The 11,373-nt window shown below is 43.7% G+C and overlaps 1 non-coding gene across 1 annotated transcript; it reads right to left on the reverse strand.

The window, feature by feature from the left end:
* Nucleotides 1-3,357: 3,357 nt before the first annotated feature.
* On the reverse strand, nucleotides 3,358-3,476 carry LOC138361836 (5S ribosomal RNA). The gene has a single exon (XR_011227213.1). It is a non-coding gene; the product is annotated as a 5S ribosomal RNA (ribosomal RNA).
* Between the last annotated feature and the right edge of the window lie 7,897 nt (nucleotides 3,477-11,373).

The raw sequence follows: 11,373 nt of genomic DNA on the forward strand, positions 1-11,373 counted from the left end.
TGCTGTAGCTCTCCTTCCTCCTGCGCTTCTTTTTCTTATCGCCCTTGGCAATGGCCTTCTGGGCCTTTCCGGCCTTCTTGGCAGCCTTTCCAGATGCCTTGGGTGGCATGATGATGCTCGTGCTGGCTGGCGTTGCAGTACAATAATGAACTTTTGCGCGAGTCGAGCTTTCCTTTTATATCCCGCTCGCGACTCAGCTCAGAGCGGGTCGCGTGGCGGAGCGCGCTGATTGGTCAGTGGCGGACTCCCTTGATCCTGAGCGGGGTATATAACACGAAGCTCGATCTGCGGGCCGGCATTAAAACACCACAAACCCACAACAGCAGCAGCAATGTCAGGACGCGGCAAGGGAGGCAAAGTGAAGGGCAAGTCAAAGTCTCGCTCCAGCAGGGCCGGACTTCAGTTCCCCGTGGGCAGAATTCACCGTCTGCTGCGTAAGGGCAACTACGCCGAACGCGTCGGTGCTGGCGCTCCTGTCTACCTGGCAGCCGTCATGGAATACCTCGCTGCCGAAGTTCTCGAGCTCGCCGGTAACGCCGCACGTGACAACAAGAAGACCCGTATCATCCCACGTCACTTGCAGTTGGCCATCCGCAACGACGAAGAACTCAACAAACTTCTGTCTGGCGTAACCATTGCACAGGGAGGTGTTCTTCCAAACATTCAGGCAGTTCTTTTGCCAAAGAAGACAGAGAAGAAGTAAGCACTTCTGCCACCCACCGCGACAAATACCATAACCAGGCTCCATCCGGAGCCACACACACTTTAATAGAGAGATTCAAGTAGACAATCAACTTTCAAACATTAATAATAACATTTATATTGATTTCATTTGGAATGTGTACATAACAAACAAACAAAACAAAATTATAGGGGATATTCAGCATCACTTGGAATATTAACCAATCATATAAATCCAATATATATTTTATATTTTACTTTAAGCGAGGAATTCATATTCTATCCATTTTAATCATACAAATGAACAAAAGCAATTCTTCACTAGACGTAATGAATGAATAAATGATCAAGGTTTTAATGTGTTTCATGAATATATATATATATATATATATATATATATATATATATATATATATATATATATATATATATATATATATATATATATATATATATATATATATATATATATATATATTAATACTTGTGAACCAGAATATGTTTGAGCAGCAGCGATCGTGCCTGCCATTGGCCGAAGTGCAACAATTCAAATAATTAAAGGGCCTGCTCGGGTATATAAGAGAGGCTGGGAGACTGGGGCCGGTGGTGGGTGATGGGTGATGAGTGATGGTGTGGTGTGGTGTGGTGTGGTGTGGTGTGGTGTTGTTAAGAGTTGATTTACGGCCAGCCAGCCAGCCAGCCAGCCAGCCAGCTGCAGCCAAGGCAGGGCAAGGCAAGGCAAGGCAAGGCAAGGCAGGCAGGCAGGCAGGCAGGCAGGCAGGCAGGCAGGCAGGCAGGCAGCCAGGCAGCCAGGCAGCCAGACAGGCAGGCAGGCAGGCAGGCAGGCAGGCAGGCAGGCAGGCAGGCAGGCAGGCAGGCAGCCAGGCAGGCAGGCAGGCAGGCAGGCAGGCAGGCAGGCAGGCAGGCAGCCAGGCAGCCAGGCAGGCAGGCAGGCAGGCAGGCAGGCAGCCAGCCAGCCAGCCAGCCAGCCAGCCAGCCAGCCAGCCAGCCAGCCAGCCAGCCAGCCAGCCAGCCAGCCAGCCAGCCAGCCAGCCAGCCAGCCAGCCAGCCAGCCAGCCAGCCACTCCCACTTTGTATTTATATGCATTCAATTTATATTCAAACATTATATATGTTAAGGGCCTTGTTTTAGTGTTTATTTTAAAAATGACAAACATCGAGTCATTTTACCAGTCCTTTAGCGTTAACGGTGATGCATTTTAAAACTGAACATAAATCGCCTTTTCTGGATATATCAAATATCGAATCCGCTTAATGTGCCTACAATTCAATCATTCAAAAAATACATAATTTACATCAAGCCTTTTCATAGAACAGACAATAAGATTTGTACATGCAAAATAAAAAAAAAAATCCTTTAAGTTATCAATACAATGTGAGAAAACTTTACTTTTATAACTAAAGTTGCACAATTATACCAACTCTATGGTGGCTGGGTTGTAAGGTGTGTGGCTGGTGTTTTGGAAGTCGCGAGTTCAAACGACCCAATGGGAATAATACTTTTTTTTTTTTGCCATACAATCTTCCTAATACTATTATGTAGGTTTGTGTGTGTGTTTTTTTTATTCATTCTTTGGTTTTATAGATGACATACATATTGACTCCTTTTACCGGTCCTTAATTAGGCTCTGGGGAAGCAATGGTGGTGGTGGTGGTGGTGGTGGTGGTGCATTTAAAACTAAACCAAAAATCACCAGTTCTGGACGCGTCAAATATCATATCCGCTTAATGTGTCTACAACCTAATTACTTAAAACTACACTATTTAATTCATTCATATCATGTGCATATTGGTCATTATGCTCATACAACCGACATCAAAATTTATTTTCATTATTAGAATCATACATTTCATCAAGTAATACAGATACAAAGAGATTTTCTTTCTGAGAAGACCGTTAGTATTGGCTTGCAGGCAGGCAGGCAGGCAGGCATTTGAGGGTTATTATTTCGCCTGTTGATTGGGGGGAGGGTTGATGTGTTAGGGGGTTTTCGGTTAGATGTGGTGGTGGTGATTGGTGGTGGTGGTGATTGGTGGTGATTGGTGGTGATTGGTGGTGGTGGTGGTGGTGGTAGTAGGTGGGAGTTGGGGGTGGGGGGGTGGGGGGGGGGGTGGGGAGGGAAGGGGAGGGGAATGATGGTCTGTGGATTCCTTCTCCGTACCCTTTACATATAAGCAAAAATATGCCTTCTTGTGGGTATAGAAACATTAACACAAATTATATCAGTAACTGATATTGTAGCCTTTTAAACAGAAAAGATTTGTACATACAAATACTTTTTAATTATCATTTATTTGTGGAAATGGCATTTACGTCATTAAATTGATACCTCAGCATCAAGCTAGTGTCCTGCAGCAGTGGTCCAGTGGTAAAGTGTATATAAGTGATGCGTATTCTTGGAGTTGCGAGTTCAAACCCGGATTAAGCTATATATATATATATATATATATATATACAACATGTTTTGTTTTGGTTGTTTGTTTTTGTATAAAGCCTCACACAATATCTATATTAAGCGAGTTTGTTTTAAACATGACATACATATTAATTCATTTTACCAGGCCTTATTCCACACAACTCCGTGAATTTCCCGTGGAGCCAGCCATTCAAACAAAAACAAACGAAACAAAACAAAACAAAACAAAAAACATTATTGCCAACAGCATTTGGTGTTCCCAGGCGGTCACCCATCCAAGTACTAACCAAACCCAACGTTGCTTAACTTCGCTGATCGGACGAGAAGCGGTGTTCTCAACGTGGTGTGGCCGTTGGCATGAGACTGCCTACACATTGTGGCTAATAACCAACTCTTTTAAGTCATCGCGGCAGGATACGGACCTGCTTGTGGTGTCTTAATGGTAATTGTATCCTAACATATTTTTGTCTCCTTGGCATGGATATTTAACATCGTTTATTCAGTCTTGGGTTTATGTTCTTTCGCCATTTACAGACATTTTACATCTACCTACTTCCTCAGCCTGCCCTGCCAATTTCTAATGAATTTGTGGATTTTCTTTTGTAATACAAACATGTGTGTGCTCATCTGCTCTTCAGTTTTTATGATATTTGTCTCATCTGTCCTGCTTTATGATACTTTTACAAAGAACATGAACAAATGCTTCTATTTTAGAGAAGATATGGGATCCAGGTTTCGGAGCCGTAAAACCAACCGTCGTGATTGGTGGACGAGTTGCCAGGTTGCAGCTTCTGTACCGTGCCGGCACATAAATAGGTTCGGCTCAAGCGGCGGCAGCATCATTCCCCCGTGACTGTCTGAGCGTCTCTCATCACCTTGGTTGGTTCATCATCATCATGGTAGAAGCAAAGCCTACCAAGAAGGCTGCGGCTGCTGCTGCTGCTGTGGTGGCCACCACCAGGAAACCTCGCGTCCAGGTTGCTCACCCGAAAACTAGTCAAATGGTTCTAGCCGCGGTCGCAGCACTCAAAGACCGTAAGGGCTCGTCTCTACAAGCAATCAAGAAGTACGTTGTTGCCAACAACAAAGTCGAGGCTGCCAAGATCGCCATTTACATCCGAAGATTTCTCAAGAAAGCAGTGGCTGACGGCATTCTTGTTCAGACCAAGGGAAGTGGAGCTAGTGGATCATTCAAGCTGGCCGTAGCAGAGAAGAGGGCCGTTCTAACTCCCAAGAAAGCCACCACAACCAAGAAACCATCTACAGCAGCAAAGAAGGCCGTGGTAACTCCCAAGAAAGCCGCCACAAGCAACAAACCACCTACAGCCTTGAAAAAGAAGCAGCAGCAGCAGCTTGTTGTTGGGAACAAAAAGCCCAAAATAAAGAGAGCTTCAAAATCTCCCAAACCACCCAAGGCAAAGAAAGCTGTCAAAAAAACAACAAAGGCAAAATAAACGACGACATGCAAGCAGCATGAATACACATGACAATAAACATCCAGGCCTCCCCCCCTCAGTGGAGGGGCCTCATATGATTCCAAAAAAGAGTTTAGTTTTGTAGACAAATAAATCATTACTTTTGGGGTAGATTTACTCTGTATATTATATATATATATATATATATATATATATATATATATATATATATATATATATATATATATATATATATATATATATATATATATATATATATATATATATATATATATATACATACATACATGGGTGAGGTGATATGGTACCAAAGTTTTGGGTAAGGTGATTGACATTTACACAAGATAAAACACGAACCAATGGGAATAAAAACATAAGAATGGAAGTAACTGCAGAAGGCCTATTGGCCCATAACACAAGCACTTCCTCTTGATGCTTCTATATTGGTTCAGAGTCTTGAAGCTATAATAATATATATATATATATATATATATATATATATATATATATATATATATATATATATATATATATATATATATATATATATATATATATACACACAAAACTAAATAGTCTTGTTAGACAAATTGCCCCTATTAGAGGCAAGTTGACTAACAAGCCGAATGACTGGCAATTGTTTTGAATTTGAGTTAAATCTAACATAGAAATGTAATCAAACCTAACCTAACCTATGCTAACCCAAGCTAAGCTAACCTAACCTAACCTAAGCTAACCCAAGCTAAGCTAAGCTAACCTAACCTAACCTAACCTAACCTAACCTAACCTAAGCTAATCTAACCTAACCTAACCCAGCAATTCATGATCTTAATATAATACTGTTAATTGGATAAACCAATTTGGAAAGAAATGTTCGAAAATAACAAAATTAACTGTGCTTGTTAGGAAAATTGGGCCTTGCATACTTGTCCCAATAGTGTGGTTCTCGCTTTTAGGTACGACATAAACGTATACCTAAGTTGAGAGAGAAAAAGATTCTCACTCAAACATGCATATCGATTGCCAGTCCTGAATTCTGGGTAAATATTCGTGTCCTCCCTTTTCATTTACCATCATTTGGATACTATCAAAACAGCTCTGAGAAGGATAAAATGAATAAAACGGGTAGCTCCCTCATGTAAAAAGGAAGAGTTGGGAAAGATCTCTCTCTCTCTCTCTCTCCCCCTCACACCCCCCCCCCCCCCCCACCAATGATCCTGCTCTGCTAGTATATAACGTAACAAACCTTCCCCCCCCCCCTCCCCAATCAGAGTCCCTTTAAGCATGCGAGGATAAAAAATAGATTTCATAAGACCCAATGTGCTAGCTGATATCAAAACAATTTATGTTATCGTCTATTAAGCCCTTCAGTAAAAAAGTATAGGGACCTAATTAGGTCCCGTTTTGAGGTGGTGGTGGGTGGAATCGATGGATTAGCCAAGCTCTTATCCGCCGAATCCGTAGAGGGTACGACCCTGGCGCTTCAGAGCGTACACCACGTCCATGGCAGTGACGGTCTTCCTCTTGGCGTGTTCCGTGTAGGTTACAGCATCACGGATGACGTTCTCGAGGAACACCTTCAGGACGCCACGGGTCTCTTCGTAGATGAGACCCGAAATACGCTTGACGCCGCCACGACGAGCTAAGCGACGAATAGCGGGCTTGGTGATGCCCTGGATGTTGTCACGTAGCACCTTACGATGACGCTTGGCGCCACCCTTTCCGAGTCCCTTGCCTCCCTTGCCGCGTCCAGTCATGGTGTTGTAGTTGTGTGAATCGAATTGATCGAATGCCCGCACGATTTCCCGACTATATCCCATCAAGCGGACGTACTAGTAGCATTGCAACTCCTGCCTGCCCTTACTTTACGCTTGTGGTCGAGTAGACACGGCTTTCTCACAACGCTTTCAAAACTGCAGTTGCCTACTCGTCTGTTTCACGTCCCTGTGAAATGACTTTTGCACAAATCCAAAAAATAGAGCAAAATCAGCGATAATAGTGATTGAGGTGAGCCGCCTGTTGGCTGCAGCCAGAGGAAGGAGGGGAGGGGCAACGGGGTGACGTAGGCGAGTCGAGCAGCCAATGGCGCTCGAGCAAGCGCCTCGAGACGGCGTATATAAGCAAAAATTTTTCGGCGCCGGCCATCACAAACCACAGTTGTTCACCATGGCTCGCACCAAGCAGACTGCTCGCAAGTCCACGGGAGGCAAGGCTCCTCGTAAGCAGCTGGCCACCAAGGCAGCACGCAAGTCTGCTCCTGCCACAGGGGGTGTGAAGAAGCCTCACCGTTACAGGCCCGGAACGGTCGCCCTGCGTGAGATCCGTCGTTACCAGAAGAGCACCGAGTTGCTCATCAGGAAACTTCCCTTCCAGCGTCTGGTGCGCGAGATTGCCCAGGACTTCAAGACCGATCTTCGCTTCCAGTCGTCTGCCGTCATGGCTTTACAGGAGGCATCCGAGGCTTACCTGGTCGGTCTCTTCGAGGACACTAACCTCTGTGCCATCCACGCCAAGCGTGTCACCATCATGCCAAAGGACATTCAGCTTGCTCGCCGTATCCGTGGAGAGCGTGCATAAGCTAAATCGACCACCCTAGTATACACCAAACTCGGCCCTTCTCAGGGCCAAAATATCCTTCTAAGGAGATTTCAGACATTCCTAGCATCAGTCATATGAATTAACCTTCATCTACACATATAATAAATAAATAAATAAATAAACAAATACACTAATTTAGGTGTCATACATACACGTGATATCAATAAATCAAGTCATTTGTAGTACAACCTGTTCTCTTACAAACAAAACGCCGTCGCTTTTCGCTCTTATGCACTGTCAAGGATCACCCACCCCCCCCCCCCCCCCCCCCCAAAATAAAAATTGTCATACTGTACTAGAAATAAAAGCAGCTTGTATAAGTGACATACTGTCCAGTCCTGTTTTATTCTGTTTTCGGTCCTCTGGCTTAATCTGTTAAGTTAGGAGATGACATTTTAAATTAACCGTTTTCTTGACATTTTCAAACCTAAGAGGGTGGCCTGCATAGTAATCCTAATGTGGAACATAACAATGAATCTCTAATCTCTAGAAAAAAGATACCGAGTGCTTATATGTGTTGAGAGAGAGAGAGAGAGAGAGAGAGAGAGAGAGAGAGAGAGAGAGAGAGAGAGAGAGAGAGAGAGAGAGAGAGAGAGAGAGAGAGAGAGAGAGACAGACAGACAGACAGACAGACAGACAGACAGACAGACAGACAGACAGACAGACAGACAGACAAGACAGACAGACAGACAGACAGACAGACAGACAGACAGACAGAGACTGAGAGAGAGAAACACACACAGACAGTTTCATAAATATTCTCATTTTATAGCTATTTGCTTTCAGTGACAGAGGTTTTTGTTATAATAGTATTGGTGTCTAACACTCACAATCTCTTTAGAAATTAAAGTGTGGCTCCAATGGAGCCGAGTTTGTTGGTTTGAGGCCAAGCCACCACCACAGGGCAGTAAGTAAGCCGTTTACTTGGAGGAGGTGTACTTGGTGACGGCCTTAGTGCCCTCAGAGACGGCGTGCTTGGCCAGTTCTCCGGGCAACAGGAGCCTTACAGCCGTCTGGATCTCCCGACTGGTAATGGTGGAACGCTTGTTGTAGTGGGCCAGGCGAGAAGCCTCGGCGGCGATGCGCTCAAAGATGTCGTTCACGAACGAGTTCATGATCGACATGGCTTTGGAAGAGATACCAGTGTCGGGGTGGACCTGCTTCAGCACTTTGTAGATGTAGATGCTGTAGCTCTCCTTCCTCCTGCGCTTCTTTTTCTTATCGCCCTTGGCAATGGCCTTCTGGGCCTTTCCGGCCTTCTTGGCAGCCTTTCCAGATGCCTTGGGTGGCATGATGATGCTCGTGCTGGCTGGCGTTGCAGTACAATAATGAACTTTTGCGCGAGTCGAGCTTTCCTTTTATATCCCGCTCGCGACTCAGCTCAGAGCGGGTCGCGTGGCGGAGCGCGCTGATTGGTCAGTGGCGGACTCCCTTGATCCTGAGCGGGGTATATAACACGAAGCTCGATCTGCGGGCCGGCATTAAAACACGACAAACCCACAACAGCAGCAGCAATGTCAGGACGCGGCAAGGGAGGCAAAGTGAAGGGCAAGTCAAAGTCTCGCTCCAGCAGGGCCGGACTTCAGTTCCCCGTGGGCAGAATTCACCGTCTGCTGCGTAAGGGCAACTACGCCGAACGCGTCGGTGCTGGCGCTCCTGTCTACCTGGCAGCCGTCATGGAATACCTCGCTGCCGAAGTTCTCGAGCTCGCCGGTAACGCCGCACGTGACAACAAGAAGACCCGTATCATCCCACGTCACTTGCAGTTGGCCATCCGCAACGACGAAGAACTCAACAAACTTCTGTCTGGCGTAACCATTGCACAGGGAGGTGTTCTTCCAAACATTCAGGCAGTTCTTTTGCCAAAGAAGACAGAGAAGAAGTAAGCACTTCTGCCACCCACCGCGACAAATACCATAACCAGGCTCCATCCGGAGCCACACACACTTTAATAGAGAGATTCAAGTAGACAATCAACTTTCAAACATTAATAATAACATTTATATTGATTTCATTTGGAATGTGTACATAACAAACAAACAAAACAAAATTATAGGGGATATTCAGCATCACTTGGAATATTAACCAATCATATAAATCCAATATATATTTTATATTTTACTTTAAGCGAGGAATTCATATTCTATCCATTTTTAATCATACAAATGAACAAAAGCAATTCTTCACTAGACGTAATGAATGAATAAATGATCAAGGTTTTAATGTGTTTCATGAATATATATATATATATATATATATATATATATATATATATATATATATATATATATATATATATATATATATATATATATATATATATATATATATTAATACTTGTGAACCAGAATATGTTTGAGCAGCAGCGATCGTGCCTGCCATTGGCCGAAGTGCAACAATTCAAATAATTTAAAGGGCCTGCTCGGGTATATAAGAGAGGCTGGGAGACTGGGGCCGGTGGTGGGTGATGGGTGATGAGTGATGGTGTGGTGTGGTGTGGTGTGGTGTGGTGTGGTGTTGTTAAGAGTTGATTTACGGCCAGCCAGCCAGCCAGCCAGCCAGCCAGCTGCAGCCAAGGCAGGGCAAGGCAAGGCAAGGCAAGGCAAGGCAGGCAGGCAGGCAGGCAGGCAGGCAGGCAGGCAGGCAGGCAGGCAGGCAGGCAGCCAGGCAGCCAGGCAGCCAGACAGGCAGGCAGGCAGGCAGGCAGGCAGGCAGGCAGGCAGGCAGGCAGGCAGGCAGGCAGCCAGGCAGGCAGGCAGGCAGGCAGGCAGGCAGGCAGGCAGGCAGGCAGGCAGCCAGGCAGGCAGGCAGGCAGGCAGGCAGGCAGCCAGCCAGCCAGCCAGCCAGCCAGCCAGCCAGCCAGCCAGCCAGCCAGCCAGCCAGCCAGCCAGCCAGCCAGCCCAACCTGTCCTCTTAAAAAGAACGTCAACATTTGCCGTTTGACTCTACGGCTGTTTTTGGACGTTATTTTGTGTTAAACTACGTCTATTTTCGCTTCCATGGACTATCTCTTGTTATACAATGAAATACCACACTCTTATTATTCTATAACTCACTGACTATGCTCTGATATTTGTTCTTCAAGTAAAAATATATATATTTTTGCCTTAATTAGGCCATAATCCAGAAAATTCCAGCCTATCGATCTTTATATTTAGGAAAACATCTAATAAATTTGGAAATGAATTTTTCGTTCGCCAACAGTTGCCTGTTACTATTTAACCCTCCATGCTTTAATGTCGCTGGTCATTGTGACTTTCCCAGGATTTATATATGTTTTGTAGTAGCATTTAGTCAAACTACAGTAATTTAACTAATGGGAAACCTCTATAGTTGTCGTAAATTAATAATAGTCATTTATCAAATAATAAATTAGCAAACATATGCAACATTTTATGTTACGACTTTTCGGGTAGGCCGTTCTGTTTGTTTACAACCCCAATGGTTCAAAATACACAATACTTTTAATATATAAGTGACTAAGTATGCTCTAATGTATGGTCCTCAATGAAAATTATCGTTTTTTTTTTGTTAATTTGTCCATAATGAATAAGATTCCTTACTGTTGATCTTTATATTAAGAAAAACATCTAAACAAATTGGTATTGTGTTTTCGTTCAGATAAAGTTTCCAGATACTATTTCCTAGTTATCAATTAATGTAGGTGGTTATTTTAATTCGCGGCTACCAGGGGCTTTCTCCCATTATACAATATAAATGTACTCACTAACTATTCTCTGGTATCTGTTCTTCAAGTAAAATTACCAATTTTTTTGTTTAATTAGTCCATAATTCATAAAATTCCTTCAGGTCGATCTTTAGTTTTAGAAAAACATCTAATCAATTTGGAATTTAATTTTTCGTTCACCTACAGTTACCAGCTACTATTTCATTGTTATATTTTATGTCGCTGGTCATTACGATTTTCCAAGAATTTAAACAGCTAAACAGCAAGTAGCATCTTGTTAGAGTACAGGAATTTACCTATGGAGAACCTCGATAGCTGCCGAAAATTATTAATGATTATATATGGAATTTAAAATAATGAATTATATACCATTTCTTATGTTACGTCTTTGGCGGGTAGGCGGTTCTGCGGGTTTACAACCGAATTGTTTAAAAATCACACTATTTTAAATGTATGAGTCACTAGTATGCTCTGATATATGTTCTGCAATGAAAATAAAGATTGTTTTGTTGTTAATTACTCCATAAATGTG

The sequence above is a fragment of the Procambarus clarkii genome, unplaced genomic scaffold, assembly GCF_040958095.1.
Source record: "Procambarus clarkii isolate CNS0578487 unplaced genomic scaffold, FALCON_Pclarkii_2.0 HiC_scaffold_863, whole genome shotgun sequence".
Lineage (NCBI taxonomy): Eukaryota > Metazoa > Arthropoda > Malacostraca > Decapoda > Cambaridae > Procambarus > Procambarus clarkii.